We start from the raw sequence: 19,054 nt of genomic DNA on the forward strand, positions 1-19,054 counted from the left end.
TAAAAAAAATAGACAAAGAAAAAAATATTTTTACATTCTACTAACTGATTCTTTTTCTTCTATATTCACTTACTCCGGATGCGGCTTACGTAGACAGACAAATTACGTAGGGAACAAGATGGTTCTCTTTCGACGGCTGCGGCGCGCTGTCATTACGATCCGTGAATTTTCTTGGGGAAGGAATCATTCAATCCAAAATGATTCATAAAATTGACATTATCACAGTACAGATTAATAATTTTAAAGTCAGACAGTAAAAGTAATTGTTATCTTTGTTAAAATTTGAAAAATTGTAATGACAGCGCGACCCCAACGTTCGAAACGCTCTGAGAACCACTCACAAATCTGGCTATGCCACTCCCGCCTTGCTGCACTGGCTGCTTTTCTGCGCAGGTTAAAGTTAACGTCAAAGTTGACTGGTACAAGCCACCCTAAGTTGTTTTTATTATGACTCGTTTCGTAAAATGATTTATTTCGGCTTCTAAATTAACACAACAAGGATGTTGTTATAGTTTTTATTGCTGTAATTAAATGTACCTACTTAAGAAATGCTCTAGTAAAATCAGTTTTAAGAAAACTTAAAAAATAACTATTTGATTGGGAAAATTACTAAGAAATCGACATAATATGAGCGTAAGAGTTCCACACTAAAACAGAGAGCAAAAGTATTTGTCATATTTTATAATAAAATAAAAGTAACTTTTCTAGGCAGGTTGTGTAAAAATAAAATCGCATTCTTATTGCGGCCTCCCGCCCTGGAATAGGACTACATCACACCTTCCCCCCTTAGGAACTTCTCAACGGTTTACAACACGGACATGGGTTTTTTGTCAAACATTAAATGCCACAAGTTTATCTGACGACAATAAATAAAAGCATGTCGCGAACATGACATTTTTATAAAAAAAATATTTCTTGATCAACGATCAACCGAGATCTAAACAACGAGATCATTTAGACTTGTTTACAATAAGGTGGAATCAATCAAAATGTATGTGTAACATTTAATATCTCATAGTACAAGGTCAACGTCGTATGGATCCGTTTGGGCAAACACGTACATTCAGGATGTAAGCCGACGTCCTAAATGGGCGATGGAAAATGCCACTACGCGATTCGACTATGTGCATATACAAGTGAATAAGTGATAACAGCGTCGACGACGACATAGGCCGTAAGCCGCAAGTTTGCGCCACGTCGTGTAGCCTTGTTGGTTTTGTCGCTCAACTAGGACCCTGGGTACGCCAGGAATTCAGGATCTATAAGTCACGTGAGCTAAATTCATAAAATTAATTGCAATTACTACCTACCGCTTGATTAGGTATGTGACTAGTCCGTAAAATTTTATATCTATGTATTATATATGTGTATCATTGTTTTTGTTTATGGTAACAGTAATAGAGAATAGAAAACGTTGTTTCATTTGTTTGTTCCGCCTGATGTTTCTTGAATCGTTATCCTAACTAATATTATCCTAACCTATAATTTGTTTGTTACCTCTTCACTCTCTATCTACTCAAACAATCTTCTTGAATTTTTGAGAAGGACATATGGTACCTTTCATCCCGGAAAAATACCTCTCCCGTTAAAAATATACGCGTGCGAATATATGTCTCGGGCAAAAGCTAATTTTCAATAAAGGTCGATTTATAGCCAACTCTATCGTTATTATGTTGATTTCATCGAATTAGTTAGTTAGGTACTTACGGAGTACCTACTAATTCCATTGTTGATTTATTTACTGTTTACAACTTTTACTTTCTACTATCAATGACAGTTAGTTCAATAGATTTAATAAATGAATAAAATTTTATAATTGTGTATAATTCGTTACGATGCGACGGACAGACAGACACCCACCTCACAACAGCACAGAGGTTGATTTTACACTTGTCTTGATTTCCGATAAATAATGACATTACTTGTCGACTTATCAGAAGAAATTACAAACATTAAATGTATCTAGTCATTTGTCGACTACTTCAGGTAGTCTCCTCTTAAAATTTTCTTACAACTTTTAAAATAAAATGAAAAATGATAATCACACGAAAAAATTAATGAATATTCTTCATAGTCGTATTCCTCATTCATGGTCATTGAGAATTAAACACACACAACAACTTCCTTGGCATTAGTATTTGAGTGGTTTGCCATTGCCTTCTCCATTTCACACACAAGTTAATAATAAACCAGTGTGCTGGTTTCCTCACGATGTTTACCTTCACCGGAAGCAAGTGGTGGTCGATGAAAACTACTATACATGAGTCAAATTGGTATAGAAACTCATGTGGCACGAGTAGGATTCGAACCTGGGACCTTTTGATCCACATGCTTAACCACTACACCACTGCCGCTTAATAAAGATAATAATTAATTACACTTTTATACTACCAAGCAGGCAAAGAGGCTTGCGGCCCACCTGATGGTAAGTGGTCACCGCAGACTAAGAACGCTTGCAACACCAGGGGTGGCCTAAGCTCTTTAGGTAATTATTAACAAAGAATTGCACTGAATACTAAATAATTATCTTTTTAACCCCCGACGACAGGAGGGTAGTTATATGTTTAATGTGTCTGTGCATCTGTATGTCCGATAACCGATTTTGATCTAGTTCTTTTTTTTTTCATTTAAATGAGAATTTAATCGAGAAAGTTGTTACCTAGTATTAGTATGTTTCAAAAAGTACTCTAATTGGTCAAATTTCATGCATCTGTAAGAATTTTGCATGCATAATTGCATATACACACATCATGTTGTATATATTCAGGTTTTAGTCATAACTTGGTAAACTCACAAACTTGTACAAACACGTGCAAGTGCGTTTTAGATAAGTGTACGGGTCAAGGAGAACTGTGTGAGGAAACTATCTGGTTTATTACTGAGGCTCTTGGATTTATATTTCGACGTATGGTCAGCAACACATACCTCTTTCGATGAAAGATGTGCATGTGCATGTTGCATTCGTGGCTGTGACGCCCCTAAGCTAGGGGTCGGCGTGAAAAATAAACTTTATGGTTTTGAAGGTTTGGCTGTGATCTGACAATCGGCTGCCTGTCTGACGTCATATTTTTTTGGAATGATGTGGTCAAATGTCTGCCGTCAAACATAGTTGCATCTGAATAAAAATATCTGCTGTCGAGGTTATGCCACATAGTGGCATCGTATGATGTCCTCGAGAGGGTATGGAGTCCTACCATATTTTTCTTTTATCTAGGAGTCCTAAGTACGCCAAACAATACAAAAACAATCCCACTGTCCTAACTAATATTATAAATGCGAAAGTAAGTTTGTTACCTCGTCACGGTCTATCTACTCAAGCAACCTTCTTGAAATTTTGCGTAGTAATAGTTTGAAGCATGGAAAAGAACATAGGGTACCATCATTTCATCCCGAAAAATAACTGTTCCCGTGAAAAATTTACGCTGGCGAAGCCGCGGGCAAAAGCTAGTAACTAGACCTCGCGAACACAATATTTGTTATAAAAGTGTGACTATTTCAAAAACGACTAAACCGATTTTGATGTCTCACGAACTTAAAAATTGTATTGGCATACCTTTCAAATTTCATCAAAATCGGACCAACGGTTCGAAAGTTATCGCATTACAAATAAATATACGTACAAAAAATATATTTTTGCCTCATGTAGAATGTTTAAAACATGGAAAAGAACATAGGGTACCTTTCATCCCAAAAAAATAACGGTTTTCGTGAAAAAATTACGCTGGCGAAGCCGCGGGCAAAAGCTAGTAATTAAATAAAAACAGTATCAAGTTTTTATCATCATCTATATTGATATATTTAATCAATGTTAAACAAAACAAATGCCACACGATATAATGAAAGTTATATAGAAATTCTCCTCTTGGCATGCCTAGATTTAACAATTCACGCATCGTTCGATTCCCGGTAGACTAGACATCGGTGAATCACCTTGCAAATGCTAAGTTATTAAACTTAACGGCATTGTGCAGGAATATGCAACTTTGCGTTTGATAATATTAAAACTTAAATAAGATTCATTTAAATAATGCTACTAAAAATTGACCTAAAAATAATATCAGACTGATATTTTCTTTTAATGACTCCATTTTAAATTTCGAATGAGGCACAAACCTGTATTGATCTCGATCATAGATAATTTTGAAAAAGGGACTTTCTGTAAATCGATGTATGTACCGATAATGTTTTGTTAACTTTATTTAACAATTGATGTTAAAAATACATTGATAGACATTAGAAAAACGGATAACTTAATGTAGGAGATAATGCTCATTAACATACAAAATTAAAACCTATTCGTTCTCGTAAACGTCTAAACTATTAGTTCACTGGTAAGTATATGGGATTGTCATGTTCTTTCAAAAGAAAGAATTTAAAATGTATCTCTCTTTTATTGAAATATAAAATTACTGCAAAAATCAATATCTTTTTGCATTCCGTACTAATTAAATATTTATTTATTTTCTCAAATAATTAATTTTTAATTAATTTGAGTGTGTCTATTCAATTTAAAGTTGTGTACCTACATTAACCAAAATATCTTAACAAAACTTAGTGCTGTTATAAACGCTCGTACGCTAATATATTACTTACCTTGAACTACAAAAATAACTAATGAATATTCACAAAACTTGCAACACTGCACTGCAAAAATCACAACCAGCCAGTGGTATTCCAGCCACAGTCGTAGATAATGTTTTGTTTTTAAAATGAAACTTTTTAAAATTTCAAATCGAATACCGCGGCGTTCTTTTAAAATGGCGCGGCCGCGAACTCTGCGTGTGGTTTGCGTGGTAAATGACCATAGCATGGTTGTCTCACCTGCTAGTTGATAGGAACGCATCTAAGCATAACAATATATAAAATGTACCGTCTGAAAGTATTTGTTTGTGAAAATGCAATTTTAAGAATTTTATTAATAACAGCAATTTTAGCTATTTGAGAATATCGGAAGAATGGATGGATATCGTTAGACACTTTTTCCCGGACCGCGAACGCTACAAACACTAAAGTCACCACACAAAGTAAATAATAATTTGAAAAAAAAAACCGTTTTTAATAGTCATCCTTAGATGTTCAACGTATTGTTTCTTATCTTAGATTTAGTTCACTGCTGATAAGTATAATTCAATTCAATGTGTTTATTCTATTAAGTGGTACTTTATTATAATCGAACACCACAGTGGTTGTCTGTGTTCATGTTAATGGAAGTGTTACATTATAAACATTATATAATATTAGCAATAGTTGAAAAGACCAAAAAAAATATTTGTTTTCATTATCTTGTTTTTCTTTATTTTAATTTCATTGTAATTACATCGTATGTACATTGAATATATTTTTTTTATTATAAATACATCTTAATTCGAGCAAATCCGCGGCCGAGGCTTGTTTCGACACAAAGACCTTGTGGCATACGCGAGGAGGAATTTGGCGCGCCGCGCGTGCATGTTGCAGTCAGTTCGTTGTTTGTTTTGGTTACGGGCTTAGAATATGGTCAAATGTCTGTATGGGCTTCAATCCTTTGCCTTTCCATATGGATAATCTAAACAAAAAAAAGATTATGGCCAAAGTTAAATTACTATTATTCCATAAAAATAAATATAGGAAATAAATTTTTCACTTCTGTTTTATTTTTTGTAAAAGTGTAATTGACATTTTTTTAAATTATATACTATATATAATTTTCAATATATTTAGGATTTAAGAAATCGGATACAATAAGTATCGGTTTATAGGTTTTAACTAAAAATTGATATTTCAAATTACGATTACAAAATACGATGTTACCTAATATTTAATTTCATAATACGTCATTCTATTTAAACCAACTTTCACTGATAAAAAAAAACAAGTTTTGGATTAACTTGCAATGTATCGAGTGCAGTTTAAATTTTTCTGATTTCGAAAACATAACACAAGATGCTTAAGCTCTATGATATATATTTTTAGCAGTAATATCAGCACAGTAGACAATTTTAAAATAAATGGCGGGAGTCCATTAGAAACATGAAACTATAGGTAAAACTCGTAAGACTGGAGCCAGTACTACTACAGAAAGAGAGGTCAATACACCTATGTACTCGTACCTTGCATCAAAAAGTTTTTGGGAGTACACCTATAGCTTCATGATCGGGAAGAGAAGCACGTATATAGACGTTCGAAAAATAAAATTCTTTTTTTTAATTATCGTGACGGGGCCCTTTCAAAATCCATTCATTTTAGTAGGTTACTTACAGATTGACAAGAATTTCTGGCCCGGTGAAGGAATATCTGACTGCTCAACTGTCACATAAAAATGACTTTTGACAGTTTGCAATTTAGATCACCGGACGCGGGTTATTTTTAATTTTTTGTTCGATTATTGTCGGTCTGAACTGTTACAAGAATTTCAATATACATTTATACGATATCCTTATAACATTTACTTTCTTTATGTTAACACTGGTGAATCCTCGATGAAATTCACAAGCTAGTAAGAACAGGAAAATGGCTGCTCTGACAATATTTCCTTGTTACTGACCCCAAACAACTAGCTTCAAAGAATCAGATCTTTGTAATTCTACCTGAACGGTAAAAAAGTAATTGTAAATACATACAACTATCTGATCTTGTCATGCCACGCCATGTCTTGCCATGGTGTCACTTTATTGTGTTTATAGTATATATAAAATTCTCTATTTATTAATCTTTTTTTTTGTTAGCCCATAGTGTCGCACTGCTAGCCAAAATTAAAATTATCTTATTTAGTACTCAGTACTAGGTAAATACTGAAGACACTAACTTCATTTGTTACTTATTAGAAGAATGCATAACCTACCCAATGCCTAATCTTATTATCTAACTACTTATTTGTCAGGTGGCTTAAATTAATTGATTTATCAAATATCATTTTAGCCTTTTAAACCCCTGTGATTCTTTTTAAAATTATACTAATTTATAAAGAAAACAAAAACATTTAGTTATGCAAAACATACAACGGTAAAATAGGGGGAAATAATAAAATCCTAATGTATTAGGATTTGTCATAAAGATGTCCTTTATTTGCGACCGTCGCTTCTTAAAGCATAATTTTATGAGGATCGTAATCGGTTTCATTTATTGTTTTTGGATTTTGTGTAAGTCAGTATTATAAGTACTATACACAAGGATGTCGTTATATTCACAAGTTCAATAACCCAAAATGGAATTGTTTCATAAAAATCGTACTTACATACTCAAACCTTTACCAATTTAAAAAATGTATCATAAAGGTTTATGAGCTCAATCGCATAATAGGCTGATTTAAACGAAATTTAGTCCTCAAGTAAGTAAGTAAGTAGGCTATATCAAGGATTAATTGGCATAAAGAATAAAATAATGAGTCAGTAGGGTTATTATGTTTCTCTAAAAATGAATGCAATTATTTGTATTTCTAATTTGGTAATCTTCAAAATTACCGAAAAAGCGGTGTGAAAATCGGAAACAATTAAGTAACTAAGTAAGGGATGATTCTAACACAAACAAAAATTTGTCATTTTTATTGGCATGAAAAAAAATCTCTAAATTTCTCTAAAACCATTTCATTTGAAAAATTGCAAGTAGTAAAAGTGATTTGCAATTAAACATTTGCGAAAAAATTAGGCACCAAGCAAGTGGCTACTTTTTGTACAAAAAACAACAGCATGTTTCAGTCATTGGTTTTCGTCATAAAATGGGTTAATATACGAAGACGTGTCTCCGTGATAAAATGTAACAATAAAGATAGCATGCCAGTCCTTCACTCATGGAAATTAGCAAATAAAATAAGTACTCTTCAAGATAACGTGTCGTGAAATCTCTAGAAATAGAAGCATGCGCCGGATGTTTATTTATTCAAAAATGTTACTTGTTTTCCTGTATTTAAGTAAGATATATTTTATTTTCAATTTGCCCTTTATGAACAATTTGGACTAAGTGACCAGAACATATTTATATACAAGTATTCTCTCTGTCATTCTTCATCTTCGACACGATTTCAACTTTAACTTAGTATATAAACAAACAAATTAACATCTCCAATTGTCTATTCGAGTCGGATTCCACAGACGAAGTCGGCTGCGGGCGGAAATTAGCTGAGCGATGCTCTGACGACGACTAATTGTATGATTCCATTGTGGAGAACGTGTCATAATCTGTTCAGTTAATTACTATTCTATTTATTTAAACTTTATTGGAATAAAATAAATCCACGTCAAACATTGGCGCCAAAGTCAGAAAACGGCAAAAATGGGTGGTGCTATTACGTCAATAAGAGAAAAATTAAACTTTAATAACTACATTATGAAGGTATGTTACCTACAAAATATAAACTAAACCCTCAATTTCAACATCTTGTGTCTTTAAAAAAAAAGCAAAAGACTTAAATTCAGAACAAACAATAAAAACTAAATCAGATCATGTCGTTTAGGACCAATAAATAATTTTTGTGACCTTTGAGTTCTAAAAGATCGCTTCTATGAGCATGGTGGTTTTAAATGTGAAAATAAAAGCTTATAAAATTTAAAATTTATTTTTATATATCGATTATGTTCCCGGATGCGTTCGGGGCTTTGACGCCGCGAAGCCCAGGATCAGCGTAAAGTAAGTTTAAAATTGCCTGTCGTTAACCCTCCTTGGGAATTCTATTGCCAATCCGTTGTCTAGTCTGTGTCCCTTAGTCGCTTCGTACGACATCTACATTAGGGCATGGAGTGGTCCTATTCCAGGGCGGAACCATACTCCACAATAACTAAAGGCATGTAAGCGAAATTCTAGTTTTAACTTGAACATAATATATTTTCCCGAGTGTGAAACCGGTTTTAAATTCCACCACCACACATCTTACGACTTAAGTTTCGTAAGTTACTGGCGCCGGCACTTAACCGGAATATAAAGTAGGTATGCGGTTTGATCCTTATTGCTAAACTTGAGAACTTGCATTTTTAATTAATGAATTAAGCACTTTACTGGCTTTTTATAGTTGGTTAAATGGTTGGGACGTATTTTTTATTTATATTCGCGTTTAATTCAACTAAATTAAAAGGAGTCAAGGCAAAAATATTCGGATTTTGATTTTTATAAACTAGCTTTTGTAAGCATAAGCATTTCCCATGGGAAAAGTTATTGTCCAGGATGAAATGTACCCTATGTCATTATCCATAGTACATGTATACAAAATTTCTACATGTATACAAAATTTCAAGAAGATTCGTTGAGATAGAGCGTAAAGAGGTAACAAACAAACAAACCTACTTTCGCATTTATAATATTAAGTAGTTAGATATTAGTAATAATACAATTGACGTCATAAACTTTTCCCATGAAACAGCGTGCAGCGCACCCAAGTCGTGGATTTCCCATTTATGACCATAAATGGTTCGTTTTAGATTATTTTACGTTTAAATTATACAATATTAGCAGTTTCCTTCCTCGAATCTTGGCCAAAGAAATAAACAAGCAAAATTTGCATAATGTTATGGAACATGCATTAATTTAAACTTATACGGTTCAAATTTCCCTTGAAATAATGAGTAATGTTTTCTCATAACCCGTTTTTGGTTTTTAGTTTGGGCTTGATGACTTAGCAACACCATTATAGTGTAAATCCTAACATAAATTCAAATAATTTACGACAAAATTTACGCAGTAATCTCTCATAAAGCTACAAATTAAATGAAACTAAAATAAAACATATAAACAATTACAAAAAATACAGAATCGCAAGCAAATACCTACAATCTGAAATACAAATATTTGCTTATAGTTTTTTACAAATATAAAGTTTTTGATGCAAGCTTTTATTATTGTCAGAGAGATCTTATCACATTCAATGCGTGACAAAAATTTAATTGAAGCATACATGCTTTGTCACAAATGTTTTACTCGTGACCATAAATTGATATTTCTTAATGACGTCATTACCGCGGGTAACGATCATTTTTTATCACAGTCGATTGACACCGAGACGGAGACAGGAAAACCCCTCGTGATGTCATCTCGATATCCGTTTGAAAACATTACACTAATAAATACTTATCATGCAACAGGTTAATTGCATGGATACAATCTGTCCACGCCCGACTAACCTTCACTCCGCTCTGTCACACTGGTGTGACGGTGAGGAAAGAATTATATTATCTTCGATGATTTTGTGGTGCAGTTACAATAGCTCTACCAAGGAGGGTTGGTCAGGCAGGCGACCGGTAGTAAAATCATAGAAGAATCTTCAAATTAAGGTTTATTCTTACAAAGTATATACCGTACTGTACTAATAAACAAAATTGTTTATTAGTACAGTGGTCAACAGAAATTAATTAAATGTTTCATTAGTATAACATTGTATTAGGCATTAATATATAAACATGTATATTTTAACATAAAATTAGAGAGCTACTTACCTAATAGAACGTTGGAAAGGTAAAACAATCGCAGTTATTTAATTATTACAGATATTAAAAAATATATAGGTAAACAATGAACAATCATTTTGATATCCATGAATAATGTACAGTGTCAATCGAATTCCGTACAATTGTGATAATTTCGTCCATATTAATTCTGACCTTAATCTGAAAGGCAGAACAAATATCAATTTGACTGTTCACCAAACGAATTACAACCCTAATCTAAAACAATAAGGCTTATAGAATGGCAAAATAAATTTTGTATAGCCGTGTCTACTGGGAGTGCTGTGGATAATACGAGCGATATTCGGATATTGTATAGGATTAACCTCTAGAGACTTGATAGCGGTGTCTGTTTGTTACTATATATATTAGGTTGCTGAAAATCAAAATGATAACGGAAATGATGCTTGGATACACATAATACAATCCATACTAATATTATAAAGAATAAAGATTTGTATTTTTATTTGTAATGAATAAACTCAAAAACTACTGGGACGATTTTCATGAAATTTGACACAGATATAGACGAAACCTTCAGGAGTAACATAGGCTATTTTTTATCATGGTCTTACTCGAGCGAAGCCGGGACAGACCTCTAATACTATATAATTTGAGTATGTATCGACCATTAGGTAAATAAATTGTCAGGAGATTGATGTTTGTATAGTTCCGAATATAACACCAGGACGGTTAAACTTTTTATTAACATGACTTTCAAAACGCAAACACGCTAGTACTTGTAAACTAAATAGACAAAGTCTTCTTATTATATAAAATAAAATTTATTCAGAAATCAGACTAAATCAGACTTTCACAAGCACTTTTTCACGTCATTTTTTTTTTCTTTTCGTTTGAATTTCGGGATAAAAAATACCCTATGAGTTATTCCAGGTTATATTCTATCCGTGTACCAAACTTCACAACAATCTGTCCAGTAGATTTCACGTGAAAGAGTAAGAAACATACACACATACATCCTCACAAATCTTCGCGTTTATAATATTAGTAGTAGGTAGGATGGTTATTTCCCAAAAAGCTATAACCTTAGGTACTTGCATTTTTTGCTAGATTAAAAAAATATATTAAATCCAATTAACGCTTGATGGTGACTTTATCGTGAAGGTGAGTTGGTAATTGTAAATCAATACATCTCAAAGACCTCTTATGAGTTTGAATTTGTCTAGTAAATCACAAAGTTCATTGTCATTGATTTATACAACTAAGTACAACCCACCTTCCCAGACGTGGACAAATCTTACGAAATAACTCGAATTTCTACATCAATTTTGCAATAGACTTTCTCAACTACGATAGGTATCTATGCGATAATTCTTTGTTTGAACTATATTCCTAAAATTCCTTTTTAATTCAAGCATTGGTCCAACAAGAAATTAGTATATTTTTAAAAATTCAGACAAATTAAAAAGATTTCATTCTTAAAATCGAAATCGAATATACAAATCCTTTATAAAATTAAATGTCTTGAAAATGAAACTCATAATATGAATTCGATAATTGAAAAGCAAATTTTTTTTTTTTTACTTGTTATTGCTGGCAATGCAAATCCTTAAACTTTGAATTTAAAAAAAGATTTAATTGAAAGCTATGCCAGTATTTAAAAAGTAAAAATAAAAAATGTGCACTGAAAATATCATTTTTGTCGATGTAAACTTTCAACCGGTTGACACGCTCAAAACTGATGAATTCGCTCGAACACGGACTCGGTAAATCACGGATTTTAAATAAAAAAACATTTTGCCTCGTCTGCGCTATGTTATGATTGAAATATAATAGAAGAATTGAATAAAAAATCAACATACAAAATACTTAGTTGCTGAAAAATTTAGTTTTATCGTTCGAAGTTTAATTTGATATTTATAATCAAAGGATTTTTATGAATAATGATTTGCCATGAAATATAACTATACCATAGGTTTATATTCGTCGGGCAGACAAATTGAAAGATAGAACTAGATAGACCAACCCAGCATCGTCAGTAGTATATATCTCCTTAAATAAGTATAATAATTTATGAACCAAGAACGTTAAACGTGTTTAAACTCGTCTAACGTTCTCGGTTCATAATTTCATAATGGAACAAGATAGAAAGAAAGAAAGAAAGAAAGAAAGAAAGAAAGAAAGAAAGAAAGAAAGAAAGAAAGAAAGAAAGAAAGAAAGAAAGAAAGAAAGAAAGAAAGAAAGAAAGAAAGAAAGAAAGAAAGAAAGAAAGAAAGAAAGAAAGAAAGAAAGAAAGAAAGAAAGAAAGAAAGAAAGAAAGAAAGAAAGAAAGAAAGAAAGAAAGAAATCATTTATTCGGCAAACACATAAAATCCAAACATACAAAAGAGTAACAAATATATATCGAATAAAATATGTAAGCCGAAATGGCGACCAGCTCAGCATGGTGCCAAGGTATCAAGCCAAGGCGCTGATTTTCAGCTAGAACCAAGTACAAAAGTAGGTATGGTGGCAAAATAAACAAGTTAATATGTACGGAAACAGAAACAAACAAAAACAAACAACAGCAAACAATAGGATTAAACATATGACTTAGGAAAAAATGTAAAAAAAGGAATAATAGAAAGATAAATAAAATGATGCTTGTAAACTTGTTAGGTACATCAAAAATGCTTGATAAAACTAAAAACGTAAAATGTTAAATAATAGATTAAAGATATAATTAATTCGATCTGTGTACTTGTAAAATTAGTAACGTTGTAAGATACAAGTAAATGACAAACTTACCTAAATTATTGTTTCAGCAAATATCCAACACTAATAAAGGTATACAAATGCACGTGCTATGTTGGGAGTACGTGAGTATATTTACCTTTAAAATATATTCTTAATTATATTTTAGTTAAGGAGAAGATTGTACACAACGGCTTACCAGGATAAGTGTGCTGCTTAGGTACCGGATCTCATGCTCCGTATCGGGTTATTCGCACCATCAAAATAAAATAACATATAAAACTATATAAGTACCTAAATGAAAAGTACAATAATTTATTGGCACTTTCACTTTAATTGCTAAATTTTAATAATTAGGTACGATACTTAGGTAGATACTTTTCCATGAAACAGTTGTCATTCGGACATCTCCGTCGTAAAAAAATATAAATTGTTAAATTGTAAATTACTAATTGTTGACATCCAGAAAAAATATATCTGAATCGAATAAGTAAAACAGCTTGTTAGGAATAGGCATTGCGATTTTGTTCATAACAAAAAGTGACATTTTATTCTCAAAATATCTTAATTTTTGTAATTCTAAAAAGACAAAGAATGAGCAAAATTAATTAACGATTGACCTAATCTCTTAATTCGTCAAATTACCTACATGTCTTATGGTCTATTCATTCGAACTTTTGTACAAGTTAGATACCATCCGCACGATACAGACAAAAGTTCCTCGATTCAAACTTCTCGTTCTTGTCCCTTATTTCGACGGTCGTCGGCAAGGGCGCGCCCTTCAGAGCCTAAATTTGCGTCTTTAAGGTCATTATTTTGACAGAAAACGCCATTTTATTTCTTAATCTAAGGCGTTTTACTTCGTATATTTCGAATTTCTTATTGCCCTGTTTTGCCTAATGAAATTGTTTCGTACACTAACTGAAATAAGTATTACTCGACTAGGTACAAATATTTAAATGAAGGTAAAATTCAACTGGCAAAATGTAAGCATTGTCAACCTCAACACATTTTCTCTATATTCTTTGTTCTTTAAGTAATTACTTACAAATTTTAATATCACCTTAATATATTACTTTAATATATCATCACATGTACAGTTTGAGTATTTTGGCTCACTAATATAATGCTGTGTACTTAAATTTTTAATTGTTTTTGGAAAGAAATTTAATATTTTCTTCGAAAAAAATGTATGTACTTTTTCTACAGCTTCTTTATAATGACGAAATATCTCAAAAACACAATTTTCTAATCAATTTAGGTACACAAGCCATAAGCGACTCATTTTGTAAAGGCTAAGTAATGTGTTATAATTCAAGTTCGGATTTCTATGTAAGATCTGAATAATCAAACTTTTAACCGAAAAGAGGTCATAATGTGTTTAAAAAACACGTTATTTTTTCCGAGATGAAAGGTACCTTATCCTTCTCCACACTTCATATATGCAAAATTTCAAGAAGATTGGTTGAGTAAATAGACCATGAAGAGGTAACAAACAAACTCACTTTCGCATTTATAATATTAGTAAGGATAAACTAATAGAGCTTCCCCTTAAAGCGTGTCGAATCCTGCGCATCTCTGCTCGGATTGGCCACGGTAATTACAGTTTACGGCGAGTTTTGTGACCGCGCCAATTAACCGCTGATACACGAGAACAATGGCTGAACAGAAGTGTAATATTATGGTAGATTTTTTCATTGTCTGAAACATGTCATGCAGCATGTGGGTCCGCCCTAGGATAAGACCACTTTATGTCCTCCCGTGGTAGTCGTATGACGCGAGTAAAGGACTATTAGCGTTGGCAACAAAAGCATTCCGGCAGGCGGCCGGTTGCAAAACCACATTTTTACGCTGTCTCTGGAATTCGCAGTGTCACAGCCCCAGATGCAATCGATGATACACGAAGAAGAGAGAAAGAGATCATTATTATTCAAACGATTAAAGAAAATTGATTGTAGTATTTGTTGATTAGAATTCTCTAGTCAATAACTCGATGGCGAAATTACACTGGTTACTCATAGAGGACCTTTTCCCCCATCCTTGGCTTAGGCAGGGCCCTAAATACGACATCATCAGCCATTACCAATTCAATGCCTACAGAGACACCTACTGGCATTGTCGTCCAATCACTGCTGGCCAATTGCTTTATTGCGATCTACCTACAGACTAGGGATGTAACCGTAACTACAGGATATCCGAAATATTTATCCGCAAAAGGCGCTAATAATGTTGTTTATCACTACATAGTGTAAACCAAAGTCGCCCTGCGCCTCTTGTGTCTGTTTCTAAGCTTTCTTCTTTTAAACCACGCAACAGATTTTGAGGCAGAATTCTTTCATTCAATATATTCCCGAATGTTTGTACATACAAAATCTCAGGAGCAAAACCGCGATGGGACGCTAGTATAATAAAATAACTACATTTTTGAGCCTTTCGGGGTGGAATTGCTAGGTTAATTAATAAACTTTTTAAGTACATTAATCAAATCATCGAGGTATCCCGTGCCCAAAGGGATGAAGCTTTTTCCGTCAGGCTCAGTACTGGAGTACAAATTGACAATGATTCCAGTCATTTGCGCACGTTGCCGCAGGGCAACCCTTGATGGGCTATCCGATTTGTATTTTTGAACTTAATTTATTTTTAAGATCAGTTTAATTTTGATTGTAATCTGTGATCTAAATTTAATCGAAGGAAGTTTCGAATAATTTCAGATGGCTCAGCAATGTCTAAATGAGACAGCAAGAAAGCATGCAAGATTTTATTAAATACTTATTTTCTGCCATAAACACTAGTCATAAACGAGCGAGCGGAAAAACTATAAATTACAATAAATATTTGAGTTTTATTAACTATCCAGATCCGAAATTTCTTATCGAAATACATGCCTGCTTCACACTAAACTAATAAAATTGTATCCAACAATCTGCAGGTAAATCCGTCTTATCACAATAGCAATAAAGTTCAACCTTGTAATTTATTGAATGAGATTGGTATGCAGAGTTGAATGGAGTACGAGTAAAGGAAGTAAGGAGCAACTCACGTGGTGCTAAGAATACACTGAGCGAAATTTTGGCATAGGACATGATTATTGTATATTTCAACAACTTTATTTTATTACCATCTAGATTTTGCCCGCGGGTTCGCCCGCATGAATATCTGAAACATACTCCTTAAGCGGAACAGATATGATTTTCATACAAACTTTCATCTTATTATAGACATTTGGGGGTCGATTTTTGAAAAAAAAGCCTATGTTTGAACGAGGGTCTTGCGTACCAAATTTGGACAGAGATTTCCGCATTTATAATATTAATAAAACATATTTTCTGTAACTAAGGCCTCCATTCAAACAATTTCATGGACTGTACCTACCTATTTTATTTTGCAGGTTGGAATCATTTTGATTTTCAAACACCTAAATATGCGTCTAATTTTGGCATTTGTTTTCGACAGAAAAACTTTGCTTGCTTTACTTTGTGATTTTCGATAGTATTTGCATCACACATTTTTTTTAAATATTCAACACTTTCTTTATTCTCTCTTAATTATTACTTTTATTCAGAAGAAATCAAGTTTTCACATTGGCGACCGAGTATATCATTATCTCATAATTGTAATATAGATCTGTTTCTACAACTATTATAAATATCGTAATTATTAACATATGAAAAAGAATATATTTTCCTTATTATGTGTGACTATGGCGTGATTTATCTATGGTCCATAAAGAAATCACGTGTGTTCCGGATCCTGCCGGTTCACGTGACTCACAGAAATATGTTGTGATGGTGCTGGTCGGTCACTCTTCTCACCGACGTCTAAGTACTTTGTTTTCATTGTCTATAGATTTGAACACGGAATGCAGATATTGTTTAAACTGAATTTGTTTTTTTTTTATTTGTTTTATTCAGTACGTTTAAATCTTGAATTAATAAACAAGTACGATAGGAGTAGTATTTGACGGGAACTTTCAAATTATGCAATCCTTTTTTTAAAATATAAAATAAGATGAAATATATAATTTTGAATGACGGTGAGCTAAAATACGTAGCTCAGCATCCTCTTCAAAGTGAAAATGTGTTTGCAAAACCGCATGAAAATGCGTACAGTAGTTTCCGAGTTTATCGCGAACAGACGGCAGAGGACTCGTATTATAATATGTAAGGATTACATAAAGATAAACATCCAAGCCCAAGTCAATCTGATAAAAAATCATTTTCCATCTTGACCTGAACGGGGATCGAACTTGGGACTTCTTGTCTAGTGTAGCAGATTGACATGATGACCATTCCATTATGCTACCAGAGGTCGTCAATAATGTCACATGTCAGGGCTTCCGTATCATTTATATTTATCTAATCTATGGTACCTTGCACACAAATAGGGGCCTCCTACGTAAGACTTACGTACCGGTTACCATCACCTATCACAGGAATTAGCTCTTTCAATGAGCTGTTATAGATAATATTATATCTTGAGTATTGACTGACTGATATTGTCTTTGGATTGATAATGTTTTATACTTATGTATTTACATATCTATGTGTTCAGGAAAATATACACGGAGTAACAATGATTAATTCATAACATGTGATAAATCAAAATAAAAAATAACTTACCGTTTTCAATCCGATACAAGTAACGATTTGGTCGCTGCTGATATGTGAGATTTTTATAACTTTACGAAATAAACTGTCACAAAGTATTAACTAAAACGCGTTAAATTTAAACGTAGCTAGAGGCTATAGAAAAACGGAGTTTCTTCTTGAAAATTTTCATCTTTCTCATCACGAAAGTATCCACCTTCAAATATTGTATCTCAATTAAACTTCTTGAATAAACCACTTAAGAAACTTTTAGGTTTAAAAAATACTGGCCGAATATTCGATGACCGTCGTCGTCAAAAAACCCATTTGCTTTATGGTTGTAAGAGTGAAGGTTCGCGGGTATATTCAAAAATAGGATCTGTTCGCGCGTCACGTCACTGGTGCACGGGAAGACGGCGCGGTCATATGTGGTCACTATTTTGACCGTGCCTTGGTCATATTATTTATTTTTATTGGAAAATTAGTCTATAAACGGTTGTAATCTTAACGGGTATAGAGGATCTGAACCCACGCGGCATCAGTACGCGACTGAACTCAAGCAATCCTGTCTTCAAATTCTGTTTAATAATTTAAGAGGATTGTATGCTATAGGATTCTGTATGTTAGTACGTGGCATATATCTGGTGTCATTTGTATACTTTGTGACGCAAGAGACATCATCTAGAGTTGATAACGCCTTACTCTAAATAGTTGTCAAAAAACATGACCACACATGACAAGGTAAAAATGTAAATAGAATCTATTTTCACAGCACTGGCTGAAAATAATTAACATTGAATTAGGTTAGGGAGGTATACAATTATTAATACTTAAATAGTTTTTTCCTCCTATACCTTTCTGCTATGCAGCAAATGTTTAATACTTCATTTCGATGAGAAACTAGATATTACATTACCACCAAATCCAGAAATAAATGCCATGCAAGAAAGTTACATGTTTAGCTGTTGTGCCGACTATAAGTACCGCTTGTATGAAATTATTAGTTATACCTCAGCCTAGCTCCATGGGTGATAGGCGTGATAATATTATTCAGTTTTTTATACCACAATTTTTCAGTTAAATTCTCCTGAGTATAAATACCAGTTTGAAGCAAAAAAACTCACACTATGGTTATTGCATACTTATGTCTGTTGAGAACATAAAAAATAATAAAAACAAAAAAATCTTTACGTAAAAAAATCGGTAGTGTTACAATTGACATCTCTAGATAATTCTGTCTGAATATAGACTTATGTTTCAATAATTTTATTGAGCACTGAGACAACGCACCGCCTACCTACCCATTAGCTGCTGCTGACTGTACTAGTAAGGTCGGCACATAAATCATAATTCCGTGATTTAGTTTGT

At 33.0% G+C, this 19,054-nt stretch overlaps 1 protein-coding gene across 4 annotated transcripts in view; it reads right to left on the reverse strand.

The window, feature by feature from the left end:
- Nucleotides 1-19,054, reverse strand: part of LOC128680776 (uncharacterized) — a 75,744-nt gene that overhangs the window by 51,438 nt on the left and 5,252 nt on the right. Inside the window, exon 1 of one of the 4 annotated variants that reach the window (XM_053764179.2) lies at nucleotides 17,720-18,104. The exons of 1 other annotated variant lie outside the window; for it this stretch is intronic. The gene's annotated coding sequence lies outside the window, so the exon portion shown is untranslated. Of the gene's footprint in view, nucleotides 1-4,593; nucleotides 4,736-13,154; nucleotides 13,195-17,719; nucleotides 18,105-19,054 lie in introns of those variants that run through there. 2 more of the 4 variants (XM_053764182.2, XM_053764180.2) reach the window with 2 other exon arrangements.

Source organism: Plodia interpunctella, chromosome 25 (assembly GCF_027563975.2).
Source record: "Plodia interpunctella isolate USDA-ARS_2022_Savannah chromosome 25, ilPloInte3.2, whole genome shotgun sequence".
Classification (NCBI taxonomy): domain Eukaryota; kingdom Metazoa; phylum Arthropoda; class Insecta; order Lepidoptera; family Pyralidae; genus Plodia; species Plodia interpunctella.